The sequence below is a fragment of the Pleurodeles waltl genome, chromosome 8 (assembly GCF_031143425.1).
Source record: "Pleurodeles waltl isolate 20211129_DDA chromosome 8, aPleWal1.hap1.20221129, whole genome shotgun sequence".
Taxonomy (NCBI): Eukaryota; Metazoa; Chordata; class Amphibia; order Caudata; family Salamandridae; genus Pleurodeles; species Pleurodeles waltl.
In genome coordinates, this window is record NC_090447.1 from 1501989896 (window position 1) to 1502005291 (window position 15396).

Genomic DNA, 15396 nt, shown 5'->3' on the forward strand with positions numbered 1-15396 from the left:
CACATTTTACCACTGGCAACAGCAACTCAAATGTCTAAAATTACCCAGGGCCACACTTCAAATCAAAGGCATAATTCCAGGAAAGCTAACCTTTACCGGGATGGCATCCCCACTCAAAGGCTAGGAGTATGGGAATGCTTTGCTGCCTTGTTTTGTCATTGTTGTTCTTCGTTCATGACAAGGTGGCACTGTTATTGGAAGGATCAGGTGTTGATGCTGGGTGATTTGGAATAGTGCTAACAATGGTCCCTCCAAAGCACATCTGGGCAAAGGAAATCAAGTGGACAGAAACCAGATGTTATATTATTCTGAAAGAGAAAAACACACAGGCCACTCAACAGTGAAACCAGAAGCACACACTGTTCAATTACTTTTGTTCAGGGTGTGAGTGAACCCAGTGGCGTAGCGTGGGTTGTCAGCACCCGGGGCAAGGCAAGTAATTTGCGCCCCCTAACCCGTGTCAGCACCCGGGGCAAGGCAAGTAATTTGCGCCCCCTAACCCGTGGATTCCCCCCCCCTAGATGTTGCGCCCGGTGCGGCCGGCCCCCCATGCACCCCCCACGCTACGCCACTGAGTGAACCTATCAGCCTTCATGTCACTTCAGTGTGATATTGATATGCCATATGTGCATGTGCACCTAAGTTAATCCTCAAAGTAATAGCCATAAAATGAAGGCCCATTATCAATCCCTTGTGCCTAAATCAAGCTATGAATTGTCAGCAATTTTTCATTTCAGAATTTACCTCTTTTGCAGATGTAGTTTGAATGAACGCAACTTCAGGATGTTTCAAATATTTTTCTACCACAGTAAAATAATTACAACTGTCTCTGAGACTGAAAATCAGTGCTGACTCTGAACCAAGGACGAATGGGGACTTTTTTTGTGAGCACTGGAAGAGAATCATCAGGCACAACCCTGTATGCCAAGCAGTGCTGTTTTTTAGGAATGTTTCCACCTGTTTAAGGTGAGAGTACCAAACCTTCTTCACAGCATGTCTACATTACTTGGTCGGTGTGAGCAAGCCAAATAGTTCTCTTCTTCAAAGTAGAAAGTTTTACAAAATGAATGCACTAAGTAAGATTCCATCCTGAGTTTCAGGCAGTCCTAGACAGACAAGAATGAGCAAGGGTGTATTACACATACTGGTGTGAGTAGAGCAGCTGATTACGTAAGTACTGTGACAAAGTGTGACTTCCCGTTTATTTCACCTGGTAGCCCATTTTGCAATATTTCTGCAGAGTTCTAATCTTAGATGTTCAACAACCTTTGCTTTCAGGATTGTGAATGCAAATCTGTAATTCAGACCTTGGCCCAGATTTAGGAAGGCGTAGTGCCTCCTTGCGCCACATTAGTCATTTTCTTTACGTTAATGTGGTCCAACGAGCCAAAATTGCTGTGCCAGATTTACAAAGTGGCGCAATGCATGCACTGCGCCACTTTATAACCCCTTGCACCACATTATGCCTGCGCCAGGCATAATGTATGCAAGGTGGGCAGACCCCCGTTAGAGTGGCCGAAAAAAATGGCGCATTTTGCAGCATTTTTAACGCCTGCTCAGAACAGGCATTAAAAGGGGGCACACCATTGGTTACAATGGGCGCCATAATTTTGGAGCTAACCCTGAACAGTACATCAATAGCGTCAAAAATCTTGATGCTATTGCCTCCTACCCTGCATATTTTAAATATGGCGCACACATGGTGGCGGTAGGGAGGCTCTAAGCGGTGCAAGGAAAGTGGCGTTGCACTGGGTGCAGCTCCACTTTTCTTAAACCTGCCCCCTTGTTTCTGGCAATGGCAGGAATTTTCAGAGGGGGGTGTTCTGTCAGGCTGGCTACATAGCTGGGCCAGCAGAGGGCCACAATTGGCTTTCTTGGGTGTGACCTAGTATGGGCGGGATAGGTTTTGCATTATCTCTGCTTGAGCCACACTGGTGCTAGCCCCCACAGAAGCAGGTCCGTTGCATGCAGGATTGTTTTTGTGCACAAAAACAATCCAGAGAGGTGTTTCCTCTTACCACATATACAGGACACATGGAAAGAGGAAAAAATGAGGAGAAAAAAAAGTATTTCTCCAAGGTTTTGGCGCTTCTCTAGGTTTACGTGATTTTGTAAATCTGGGGCAGCGTCAAAATCCATGGGTGTTGCATGGGAAAACCCACTGCAACGCCCATGGAACGCCTCTTTGGTGAAGAGTACGGCAACACAGTAGTCTGTGGTGCTGGAGCGTCAAAGAAAGTGGCGCTCCAGTGGTGCACGGGGCTCACAAATATACCCCTTACACACATATACTTACATTCAGAATATTGTGGTAGTTGATGCTCTGGCTACAATATATTTGTAGAGTGATATTTAATACATGATTTTCTGGTAGAACGTCATGGATTATCACACAATCCATTTTGTGCTGTGTTGTATTTTCACCACGTTTTACCCACAAGTTCTGTGTTTGCAGAATATATTCTTCGAACACATTTGTGGCTATGTGTGTGAGCTACACCATATGTAATGAAAACATATAGCTGATGTATTTTTTAAATGGTCCTTTTTTAAAATTGTGGAGGCATATTTGAATGGAGTATCATTTTGTTTTTGATTTGGAGATGTAAGCAGAGAGAGCCTCTGCCTTACACATGTGATGTCCCATCCTTAACAACAGGAAGCCCTACATTAACCACTAGCAGAGTGGAAAATAACTAACAGCCTCATTGTGAGAAAGTAGCCTCTTTCTAGCCTTGTTACCCCCACATTTGGCCTGTTTGTGAGTGTATGTCAGGGTGTTTTCACTGTCTCACTGGGATCCTGCTAGCCAGGGCCCAGTGCTCATAGTGAAAACCCTATGTTTTCAGTATGTTTGTTATGTGTCACTGGGACCCTGCTAGTCAGGACCCCAGTGCTCATAAGTTTGTGGCCTATATGTATGTGTTCCCTGTGTAGTGCCTAACTGTCTCACTGAGGCTCTGCTAACCAGAACCTCAGTGGTTATGCTCTCTCATTACTTTCAAATTGTCACTAACAGGCTAGTGACCAATTTTACCAATTTACATTGGCTTACTGGAACACCCTTATAATTCCCTAGTATATGGTACTGAGGTACCCAGGGTATTGGGGTTCCAGGAGATCCCTATGGGCTGCAGCATTTCTTTTGCCACCCATAGGGAGCTCTGACAATTCTTACACAGGCCTGCCACTGCAGCCTGAGTGAAATAACGTCCACGTTATTTCACAGCCATTTTACACTGCACTTAAGTAACTTATAAGTCACCTATATGTCTAACCTTTACCTGGTAAAGGTTAGGTGCAAAGTTACTTAGTGTGAGGGCACCCTGGCACTAGCCAAGGTGCCCCCACATTGTTCAGAGCCAATTCCCTGAACTTTGTGAGTGCGGGGACACCATTACACGCGTGCACTACATATAGGTCACTACCTATATATAGCTTCACAATGGTAACTCCGAATATGGCCATGTAACATGTCTATGATCATGGAATTGCCCCCTCTATGCCATCCTGGCATAGTTGGCACAATCCCATGATCCCAGTGGTCTGTAGCACAGACCCTGGTACTGCCAAACTGCCCTTCCTGGGGTTTCACTGCAGCTGCTGCTGCTGCCAACCCCTCAGACAGGCATCTGCCCTCCTGGGGTCCAGCCAGGCCTGGCCCAGGATGGCAGAACAAAGAACTTCCTCTGAGAGAGGGTGTGACACCCTCTCCCTTTGGAAAATGGTGTGAAGGCAGGGGAGGAGTAGCCTCCCCCAGCCTCTGGAAATGCTTTGTTGGGCACAGAGGTGCCCAATTCTGCATAAGCCAGTCTACACCGGTTCAGGGGACCCCTTAGCCCTGCTCTGGCGTGAAACTGGACAAAGGAAAGGGGAGTGACCAATCCCCTGACCTGCACCTCCCCTGGGAGGTGTCCAGAGCTCCTCCAGTGTGCTCCAGACCTCTGCCATCTTGGAAACAGAGGTGCTGCTGGCACACTGGACTGCTCTGAGTGGCCAGTGCCACCAGGTGACGTCAGAGACTCCTTGTGATAGGCTCCTTCAGGTGTTGCTAGCCTATCCTCTCTCCTAGGTAGCCAAACCCTCTTTTCTGGCTATTTAGGGTCTCTGTCTCTGGGGAAACTTTAGATAACGAATGCATGAGCTCAGCCGAGTTCCTCTGCATCTCTCTCTTCACCTTCTGATAAGGAATCGACTGCTGACCGCGCTGGAAGCCTGCAAACCTGCAACATAGTAGCAAAGACGACTACTGCAACTCTGTAACGCTGATCCTGCCGCCTTCTCGACTGTTTTCCTGCTTGTGCATGATGTGGGGGTAGTCTGCCTCCCCTCTGCACCAGAAGCTCCGAAGAAATCTCCCGTGGGTCGACGGAATCTTCCCCCTGCAACCGCAGGCACCAAAAAGCTGCATTACCGGTCCCTTGGGTCTCCTCTCAGCACGACGAGCGAGGTCCCTCGAATCCAGCAACTCTGTCCAAGTGACCCCCACAGTCCAGTAACTCTTCAGTCCAAGTTTGGTGGAGGTAAGTCCTTGCCTCACCTCGCTGGGCTGCATTGCTGGGAACCGCGACTTTTGCAGCTACTCCGGCCCCTGTGCACTTCCGGCAAAAATCCTTTGTGCACAGCCAAGCCTGGGTCCACGGCACTCTAACCTGCATTGCACGACTTTCTAAGTTGGTCTCCGGCGACGTGGGACTCCTTTGTGCAACTTCGGCGAGCACCATTTCACGCATCCTCGTAGTGCCTGTTTCTGGCACTTCTCCGGGTGCTACCGGCTTCAGAGAGGGCTCCTTGTCTTGTTCGACGTCCCCTCTCTTGGCTGGTCCAATTTGCGACCTCCTGGTCCCTCATGGGCCTCAGCAGCGTCCAAAAACGCTAACCGCACGATTTGCAGCTAGCAAGGCTTGTTGGCGTTCTTTCGGCGGGAAAACACTTCTGCACGACTCTCCACGGCGAGAGGGATCCGTCCACCAAAGGGGAAGTCTCTAGCCCTTTTCGTTCTTGCAGAAACCTCAGCTTCTTCTGTCCAGTAGAAGCTTCTTTGCACCCGCAGCTGGCATTTCCTGGGCATTTGCCCATCTCCGACTTGCTTGTGACTTTTGGACTTGGTCCCCTTGTTCCACAGGTACCCTAGATTGGAAATCCACAGTGTTGCATTGCTGGTTTGTGTCTTTCCTGCATTATTCCTCTAACACGACTTCTTTGTCCTTAGGGGAACTTTAGTGCACTTTGCACTCACTTTTCAGGGTCTTGGGGAGGGTTATTTTTCTAACTCTCACTATTTTCTAATAGTCCCAGCGACCCTCTACAAGGTCACATAGGTTTGGGGTCCATTCGTGGTTCGCATTCCACTTTTGGAGTATATGGTTTGTGTTGCCCCTATCCCTATGTTTCCCCATTGCATCCTATTGTAACTATACATTGTTTGCACTGTTTTCTAAGACTATACTGCATATTTTTGCTATTGTGTATATATATCTTGTGTATATTTCCTATCCTCTCACTGAGGGTACACTCTAAGATACTTTGGCATATTGTCATAAAAATAAAGTACCTTTATTTTTAGTATAACTGTGTATTGTGTTTTCTTATGATATTGTGCATATGACACTAAGTGGTACTGTAGTACCTTCACACGTCTCCTAGTTCAGCCTAAGCTGCTCTGCTAAGCTACCATTATCTATCAGCCTAAGCTGCTAGACACCCTATACACTAATCAGGGATAACTGGGCCTGGTGCAAGGTGCAAGTACCCCTTGGTACTCACTACAAGCCAGTCCAGCCTCCTACATTGGTTGTGCAGCGGTGGGATAAGTGCTTTGAGACTACTTACCACTCTTGTCATTGTACTTTTCATAAGAGAAAAATATACAAAACAAGGTCAGTGTATATACACATAGCCAAAAAGTTTTGCATTTCCTCTTTTCACTCTTTTCTAAGTGCTGAAAAGTACTTCTAACTTTCTAAAAAGTTCTAAAAAGTTTAAAAAGTTTTTTTCTCTGTCTTTCTAAAAGCTCTGACAAACTTTTTTTCTTTTACTATCACTTTAACTCTCTCTAAAAATGTCTGGCACAGGCCAAAATGTTGAGCTGTCCAAACTTGCATATGATCACCTTAGCTGGAAAGGAGCAAGGAGTCTCTGCATAGAGAGAGGTTTGAGTGTAGGGAAGAATCCTTCCTTAGAACTGTTAATTAACATGCTTAGAGTACAGGATAAGGCCATAAGTGCCCAATCTGTAGAAAAAGTAGCTAATGGTTCTCAATCTGATCCAGGGACTCCCCCAGGAAAAGATTCAGGAAAGAAACTTCCTAGCCTGCCCATTACTAGACAGTCTAGCATAGTTGGTAATGATGATGAGCCACACCATATAAATAGTGTTGTCTCACATCATAGCAAAAGCATTTATTCTCACCATACTGGTAGTGATGTTTCTGTTAGCCAAGCTGTTAGGGTGGCTTCTGTAAGGGACAGGTCTCCTTCTGTCCATTCTCACCATACTTCTGTTTCAAGGCATGTCCCTCCCACCCACCCTGATGACAGATTGTTAGAAAGGGAGCTCAATAGATTGAGAGTGGAACAAACCAGACTGAAGCTCAAGAAGCAACAGCTGGATTTGGATAGACAGACTTTAGAAGTAGAGAAGGAGAGACGGAAACTGGGTTTAGAAACCCATGGTGGCAGCAGCAGTATTCCCCATAGTCATCCTGCAAAAGAGCATGATTCCAGGAATCTGCATAAGATAGTTCCCCCTTATAAGGAGGGGGATGACATTAACAAGTGGTTTGCTGCACTTGAGAGGGCCTGTGTTGTACAGGATGTCCCTCAAAGGCAGTGGGCTGCTATCCTATGGCTATCATTTAGTGGAAAAGGTAGGGATAGGCTCCTTACTGTGAAAGAAAATTATGCTAATAATTTCCAAGTTCTTAAGAATGCACTCCTGGATGGTTATGGCTTAACCACTGAACAGTACAGGATAAAGTTCAGAGAGACCAAAAAGGAGTCTTCACAAGACTGGGTTGATTTCATTGACCATTCAGTGAAGGCCTTGGAGGGGTGGTTACATGGCAGTAAAGTTACTGATTATGAAAGCCTGTATAACACAATCCTGAGAGAGCATATACTTAATAATTGTGTGTCTGATTTGTTGCACCAGTACCTGGTAGACTCTGATCTGACCTCTCCCCAAGAATTGGGAAAGAAGGCAGACAAATGGGTCAGAACAAGGGTGAACAGAAAAGTTCATACAGGGGGTGACAAAGATGGCAATAAGAAGAAAGATGGTGAAAAATCTCAAGATAAGCATGGGGATAAGGGTAAAACCAAAGATCCCACTTCAAATCTTAAACACTCTTCAGAGGGTGGGGATAAAACAAATTCTTCCTCTTCTTCCCCACCTGCACACATTAAAAAGCCTTGGTGCTTTGTGTGTAAAAACAGAGGCCATAGGCCAGGGGATAAGTCCTGTCCAGGTAAACCCCCTGAGCCTACCACCACTAATACATCAAGCTCTAGTGCCCCTAGCAGTAGTGGTACTAGTGGTGGGACTGCTGGCAACAGTCAAGTTAAGGGTGTAGTTGGGTTCACTTATGGGTCCATCATAGAAACTGGGATAGTCAGTCCCAAGACAGTTTCTGTCTCACCTAGTGGCATTGGCCTTGCCACACTGGCTGCTTGTCCCCTTACAATGGATAAGTACAGGCAGACAGTTTCAATAAATGGTGTTGAGGCCTTGGCCTACATGGACACAGGTGCCAGTATCACTTTGGTGACTGAAAACCTAGTGCACCCTGATCAACACATCATTGGACATAAGTATAAGATTATTGAGGTCCATAACTCCACTAAGTTTCTTCCCTTAGCTATAATTCAGTTTAGTTGGGGTGGAGTTACTGGCCCTAAGCAGGTGGTGGTATCACCTAGCTTACCTGTAGACTGTCTCTTAGGTAATGACCTAGAGGCCTCAGGTTGGGCTGATGTAGAGTTTTATGCCCATGCAGCCATGCTGGGCATCCCTGAGGAATTGTTCCCTCTCATTTCTACTGAAATGAAAAAGCAAAGGAGAGAAGGCCTGAAAACTCAGGATCCCTCTCCATCAACAGGTAAAAAGGGTATCACAGTATCCCCTAACCACCCTACCATTCAGGATACCATTCCTGTGGTGGGAGAAACCTCTCCTGGGGTGGCACCTGTTCCAAGGGAATCATCAGCTGGCAAAGCTGGACTCCCTGAGGTAGAAGTACCTCTCTGTGGGATAACTAACATTGGTGAGAAAAAGAGCACCATTTTAGTTAACATGGAGCATCCCTCCAACCCTCCCAGAGAAACTTTAGTGCAGAAACCCTGCACTGCCTCACAACACTTAGGACAGCATCCCTGCCCTAGTGTGGAGCTCATAGGACAGCATCCCTGCCCTGCTCCAACTCAAGAGAAACAGCATCCCTGTTCTCTCTTCCAGCCATATGGACAAAGTTTTTGCCCAGCTATGGCTTTTCTGAGACAGCATCCCTGTCTGGCATTTCCATCATTACAAATAGGTTCAGTGGATAATTCCCACTGCTCTAAACTAAAACTTACTGATAGAAACTCTGAAAATACATCTTCACATTGTTGCTTAGCTAAAAAACTTCAAACAGGGTGGTTTACATCCCCACAGGGAAGTAACCATATAGTGGATGATAAAGGGAGTAACCAGTCTATCGCAGAGCTACTCTCTACTTATCACCACTTAGACAATAAAGTCTCAACTGGCCAAGGTTAGCCTTACTGTCCTTCGTTTGGGGGGGGGTTGTGTGAGAAAGTAGCCTCTTTCTAGCCTTGTTACCCCCACATTTGGCCTGTTTGTGAGTGTATGTCAGGGTGTTTTCACTGTCTCACTGGGATCCTGCTAGCCAGGGCCCAGTGCTCATAGTGAAAACCCTATGTTTTCAGTATGTTTGTTATGTGTCACTGGGACCCTGCTAGTCAGGACCCCAGTGCTCATAAGTTTGTGGCCTATATGTATGTGTTCCCTGTGTAGTGCCTAACTGTCTCACTGAGGCTCTGCTAATCAGAACCTCAGTGGTTATGCTCTCTCATTACTTTCAAATTGTCACTAACAGGCTAGTGACCAATTTTACCAATTTACATTGGCTTACTGGAACACCCTTATAATTCCCTAGTATATGGTACTGAGGTACCCAGGGTATTGGGGTTCCAGGAGATCCCTATGGGCTGCAGCATTTCTTTTGCCACCCATAGGGAGCTCTGACAATTCTTACACAGGCCTGCCACTGCAGCCTGAGTGAAATAACGTCCACGTTATTTCACAGCCATTTTACACTGCACTTAAGTAACTTATAAGTCACCTATATGTCTAACCTTTACCTGGTAAAGGTTAGGTGCAAAGTTACTTAGTGTGAGGGCACCCTGGCACTAGCCAAGGTGCCCCCACATTGTTCAGAGCCAATTCCCTGAACTTTGTGAGTGCGGGGACACCATTACACGCGTGCACTACATATAGGTCACTACCTATATATAGCTTCACAATGGTAACTCCGAATATGGCCATGTAACATGTCTATGATCATGGAATTGCCCCCTCTATGCCATCCTGGCATAGTTGGCACAATCCCATGATCCCAGTGGTCTGTAGCACAGACCCTGGTACTGCCAAACTGCCCTTCCTGGGGTTTCACTGCAGCTGCTGCTGCTGCCAACCCCTCAGACAGGCATCTGCCCTCCTGGGGTCCAGCCAGGCCTGGCCCAGGATGGCAGAACAAAGAACTTCCTCTGAGAGAGGGTGTGACACCCTCTCCCTTTGGAAAATGGTGTGAAGGCAGGGGAGGAGTAGCCTCCCCCAGCCTCTGGAAATGCTTTGTTGGGCACAGAGGTGCCCAATTCTGCATAAGCCAGTCTACACCGGTTCAGGGGACCCCTTAGCCCTGCTCTGGCGCGAAACTGGACAAAGGAAAGGGGAGTGACCACTCCCCTGACCTGCACCTCCCCTGGGAGGTGTCCAGAGCTCCTCCAGTGTGCTCCAGACCTCTGCCATCTTGGAAACAGAGGTGCTGCTGGCACACTGGACTGCTCTGAGTGGCCAGTGCCACCAGGTGACGTCAGAGACTCCTTGTGATAGGCTCCTTCAGGTGTTGCTAGCCTATCCTCTCTCCTAGGTAGCCAAACCCTCTTTTCTGGCTATTTAGGGTCTCTGTCTCTGGAGAAACTTTAGATAACGAATGCATGAGCTCAGCCGAGTTCCTCTGCATCTCTCTCTTCACCTTCTGATAAGGAATCGACTGCTGACCGCGCTGGAAGCCTGCAAACCTGCAACATAGTAGCAAAGACGACTACTGCAACTCTGTAACGCTGATCCTGCCGCCTTCTCGACTGTTTTCCTGCTTGTGCATGCTGTGGGGGTAGTCTGCCTCCCCTCTGCACCAGAAGCTCCGAAGAAATCTCCCTTGGGTCGACGGAATCTTCCCCCTGCAACCGCAGGCACCAAAAAGCTGCATTACCGGTCCCTTGGGTCTCCTCTCAGCACGACGAGCGAGGTCCCTCGAATCCAGCAACTCTGTCCAAGTGACCCCCACAGTCCAGTGACTCTTCAGTCCAAGTTTGGTGGAGGTAAGTCCTTGCCTCACCTCGCTGGGCTGCATTGCTGGGAACCGCGACTTTTGCAGCTACTCCGGCCCCTGTGCACTTCCGGCGGAAATCCTTTGTGCACAGCCAAGCCTGGGTCCACGGCACTCTAACTTGCATTGCACGACTTTCTAAGTTGGTCTCCGGCGACGTGGGACTCCTTTGTGCAACTTCGGCGAGCACCGTTTCACGCATCCTTGTAGTGCCTGTTTCTGGCACTTCTCCGGGTGCTACCGGCTTCAGAGAGGGCTCTTTGTCTTGCTCGACGTCCCCTCTCTTGGCTGGTCCAATTTGCGACCTCCTGGTCCCTCATGGGCCTCAGCAGCGTCCAAAAACGCTAACCGCACGATTTGCAGCTGGCAAGGCTTGTTGGCGTTCTTTCGGCGGGAAAACACTTCTGCACGACTCTCCACGGCGAGAGGGATCCGTCCACCAAAGGGGAAGTCTCTAGCCCTTTTCGTTCCTGCAGAAACCTCAGCTTCTTCTGTCCAGTAGAAGCTTCTTTGCACCCGCAGCTGGCATTTCCTGGGCATTTGCCCATCTCCGACTTGCTTTTGACTTTTGGACTTGGTCCCCTTGTTCCACAGGTACCCTAGATTGGAAATCCACAGTGTTGCATTGCTGGTTTGTGTCTTTCCTGCATTATTCCTCTAACACGACTTCTTTGTCCTTAGAGGAACTTTAGTGCACTTTGCACTCACTTTTCAGGGTCTTGGGGAGGGTTATTTTTCTAACTCTCACTATTTTCTAATAGTCCCAGCGACCCTCTACAAGGTCACATAGGTTTGGGGTCCATTCGTGGTTCGCATTCCACTTTTGGAGTATATGGTTTGTGTTGCCCCTATCCCTATGTTTCCCCATTGCATCCTATTGTAACTATACATTGTTTGCACTGTTTTCTAAGACTATACTGCATATTTTTGCTATTGTGTATATATATCTTGTGTATATTTCCTATCCTCTCACTGAGGGTACACTCTAAGATACTTTGGCATATTGTCATAAAAATAAAGTACCTTTATTTTTAGTATAACTGTGTATTGTGTTTTCTTATGATATTGTGCATATGACACTAAGTGGTACTGTAGTAGCTTCACACGTCTCCTAGTTCAGCCTAAGCTGCTCTGCTAAGCTACCATTATCTATCAGCCTAAGCTGCTAGACACCCTATACACTAATCAGGGATAACTGGGCCTGGTGCAAGGTGCAAGTACCCCTTGGTACTCACTACAAGCCAGTCCAGCCTCCTACACTCATTTAGAAGTGGACGGTAACAAGGCGGTTGCCGAAAGGTTGGCAGCTACCCTTTACCCACCTCTCGCAACCAATGACCCATTTAAAGGTTGGACATGGTGTTTTTCCTGATAGTGGAGCCATCTGGAAGACCCTCACTGCTGGGAAATTGCTGGTGGAAATAGCATTGGAAGGCCTGCTCTCCCTCACCTAATAATTGCTATCTGTGGACCGCCCCTAAATCATTATTGAAAATCAGGGGACCCACCATCACTGGAAGCTGGGGACTCCAGTATAAGCAGTTTCGATGATGAACACCACACAAAGATACAGAAACAAGCATTCATCAAACAAATACACAAAATATGACATTTTTCATTCAATTCACAAATATAGAAATATCAAAATGTTCATTTTAATGGGGAGGTTGGAGTTTTCCTGATTTCAATTGAGTCCACTCACTGTCCGTACTGTGTTATGTTTGATGCTCTCTCCCTGCAACTATAAGTCAATCTACAGACACCAACTTCATTTTCAGCCTCCAATTTAAATTCCTTCTCATTTACAGAACATTTTAAATTTTAAATTTTACACTTTACTTCTTTATTCATATACATTTTATTAATCTGCTAATAATATTCTATTTTCTGAGCAGCTGCGGACCCCCTGAGTAAGCATCGTGGACCCCCGGGGGTCCCCGGAACACATGTTCAGGCCTGCTGCTCTAGGGCCTGGCTTTTTATTTTCTTGATCTGTGCTGTACACCATGGCTGTACTGGGAAGGAAAATTGTCGCACCTGCACTGGGAGAAAGCCTCCAGTGCATCTGGGACTTTGCTTTTATAGTTTTCAACAAGAGTTTGCCTTTGCAAACTAAAAACAAAAAAAACAACAGCTCCTCTATATTGTCATGGCATGATGGGCTTGACTGCAACGCATATCTTTACACCAAAGTGGTTCCTGCCATGGAAGCAAAAGCCTCTTCAGTGGAGTTGGGAGGATGAATGGGGAAAGTGGTAGGGTCCATCCGCTGTATAAATTCTAAGTATGGCGGGTCAGCTGTAGCTGTGAAGACAGAGGTGATGCATTGGCAGATCTAGCCACTTGGTTGCCGGTGTGCCAGAAATCTTTATATATCCTGAAGCACAAGCTAAAAATTGAATTAGGATGGGTATAAAGCAAGGAGGGAACTAAGCTAGCTAGCACTGCATTTGAAATATTGGACATCACCGGTTCAAAGCACCACTCAAAGCAGAACATGATCTCAGAGATCCCTGAAGGGCAAACTGCATAAATGGCCCACCATGGCCAGTGCATCTTGCGTAAGTGCACCTGATGGGCTAGTGATACTGACTTGATGGGTTCCAAATACAAAGGAAAATAGCAGATTAGTGCACGACCTTCTGAATGGTCCCTGCATTCTCCATCTGATGTTCCATTGGATTGCTTCAAGATGCAGTTCTATGTTATGTCTCATGCAGCTACATGCTGTGCATGAGCAGACATATATGAATGTATAAAAACCCACCTTAAATTTCATAAATGCAAATATAATACACATATCAAAGTTTTCACCTCAGCCCCATTTGGAGAACAGACCCATTTCAGCCAAAGTGAAGATTACAATATTTTTTCGATACCACTTGCTACAAAGCACCAAGACCTTACGCTGTCCATGTCTCCTTGTCCCACCATGTCTGACAAAAAGTAGCACCATTAAGTTGGGTAACACAAGCTTTTATTTAAGCACCAGTTGTTGGCAATAATTTTTGTGCTGTGTGATTTATCAGTATATTAAATACATTCTTGCTGTTCTTAACCGGTCATGCCGGAGATGCAGCAGGCTGTGTTATGTCATACAACACTAACTGACCAACCAAAACCATGTAGCTTTCTGCATTCTGTACAAGGATTGCTATTGACACATGCTAGATCAGAAAGCTTTATCAATGTCACACATGCTGTTGTCTTGGGATCAATAACATGAGTGGATGTGCAGCTTGTAGCAGAGTTGAAAAAGACCTTGCATAAACATGGGAATAATTGGAATGACAGAAGGAGCTGAACAATTCAGGAGTCTAACTCAGGTGCTAATTATGCACGTCATGGGCGCCTGTCTCCACGATTTTCATAGCTGCCAAGTGTCTCGATTCAATGCATGACCTGTTTGGCCAGACTGTTTTTTTTATTTAGAATTATGGAACTTGTAGTCTTGTTTAACCAGGTATAGAAACAGGACTAATAGGTGCTTCCTAGCTGGGCAAAGTAAGCCTGCATGTCTTTGTTCTGTGCTGCCCTCTGAATCTTTTCAGACTGGTAGGCAGAGATCTTGACATCAAACCATAACATTGGGGTGTATAATGAGTCCTGAAGAAAGCCTAGAATCTGTAGCAGCCTTTTTTTTGAGGCTGAAACATGTCAACTTCTAAAAGGGTGTATGGATAACAATATCTGTGCACACCCACATGTGATTGTAACTATGCCAAGATCATCCAATAATACAAGGAAACTGGGGTGTCCCTCAGGTATGTTTATCCTAAAAAAAACCTCCACGGTAATGTCTAAAGTGCTCCCAGGAATATGGTTGAGCCCATCCTGGTTTATAAGGACCGGGATGAGACCTGATGGTTCACTAATAGAGCGGGCGAGGGTCTTCAAAGAAAAACTAGATCAGTTATTCCACTGTTTTATTTCTCCACGACTTGAGTTACTGAACAAGCGGACTATCCTATGGAGTCAATATCCTGCTCCCAAAAAAATCTCTCTCTCTCTCGCCCAAATAAACAGTAGTTTGCCCTGGATATCGTAGATATGGGAGATATGGATTTTCGCCAGGATAAACTTGGCTTACATTTTGCAGGCGAACTCTGATTTCGCGCACCTTGGAATAAAACACGCACCATCAGAACATTATCTCAATTCCAAACCCGATTGATGCACAAAATGCCACCGTGGTAAATTTCACACCGTGCGGCATCGGTAATTGTGGGGTGTGCTGTTAGCAGCAGGATTTGCACAGTCGTTGGGATGCTGTTACAGAAGGCGGGTAAATAATATATTGTATTGTACAGTTGAAATGCTTTGGCGGGCTCGTGTTACAATCGACTAGAAAGGCTAATTCAACATAAAATGATTATCTTTGTGATGCAATCTTGAATCGGCTTACGTGTCAATTCAGAGATGTTACACAATGTGTTTTTTGCATTTTTATTTCTTCTTCCCTTTAAAAACTATTCAAGACTTTGCAGGTGTTATCGCGTGAGAATCACGCACCTCTCCCAAAGCAGGTGCGCCTTTCCCACAAAGAGGGGCCCTTTAATTAACAAGTGACCCAGGGCATTGTCACACACAATTATACAACTTGCTATCGGCGGCAGAGGGGGCGGGACTGGCAAGCTCCCACCCATTGTCCTACTATTGAGTCGGCTGACTCCCCCCTACACCCCCGAGGGGGTCCAGTTTGCGAGCCTGCCCCAGGAGGGGATTTAAAGCACCCCACGCACTTCCTGGGGTTTCAATGCAATGCAACACCCTGTTTACATTAAAC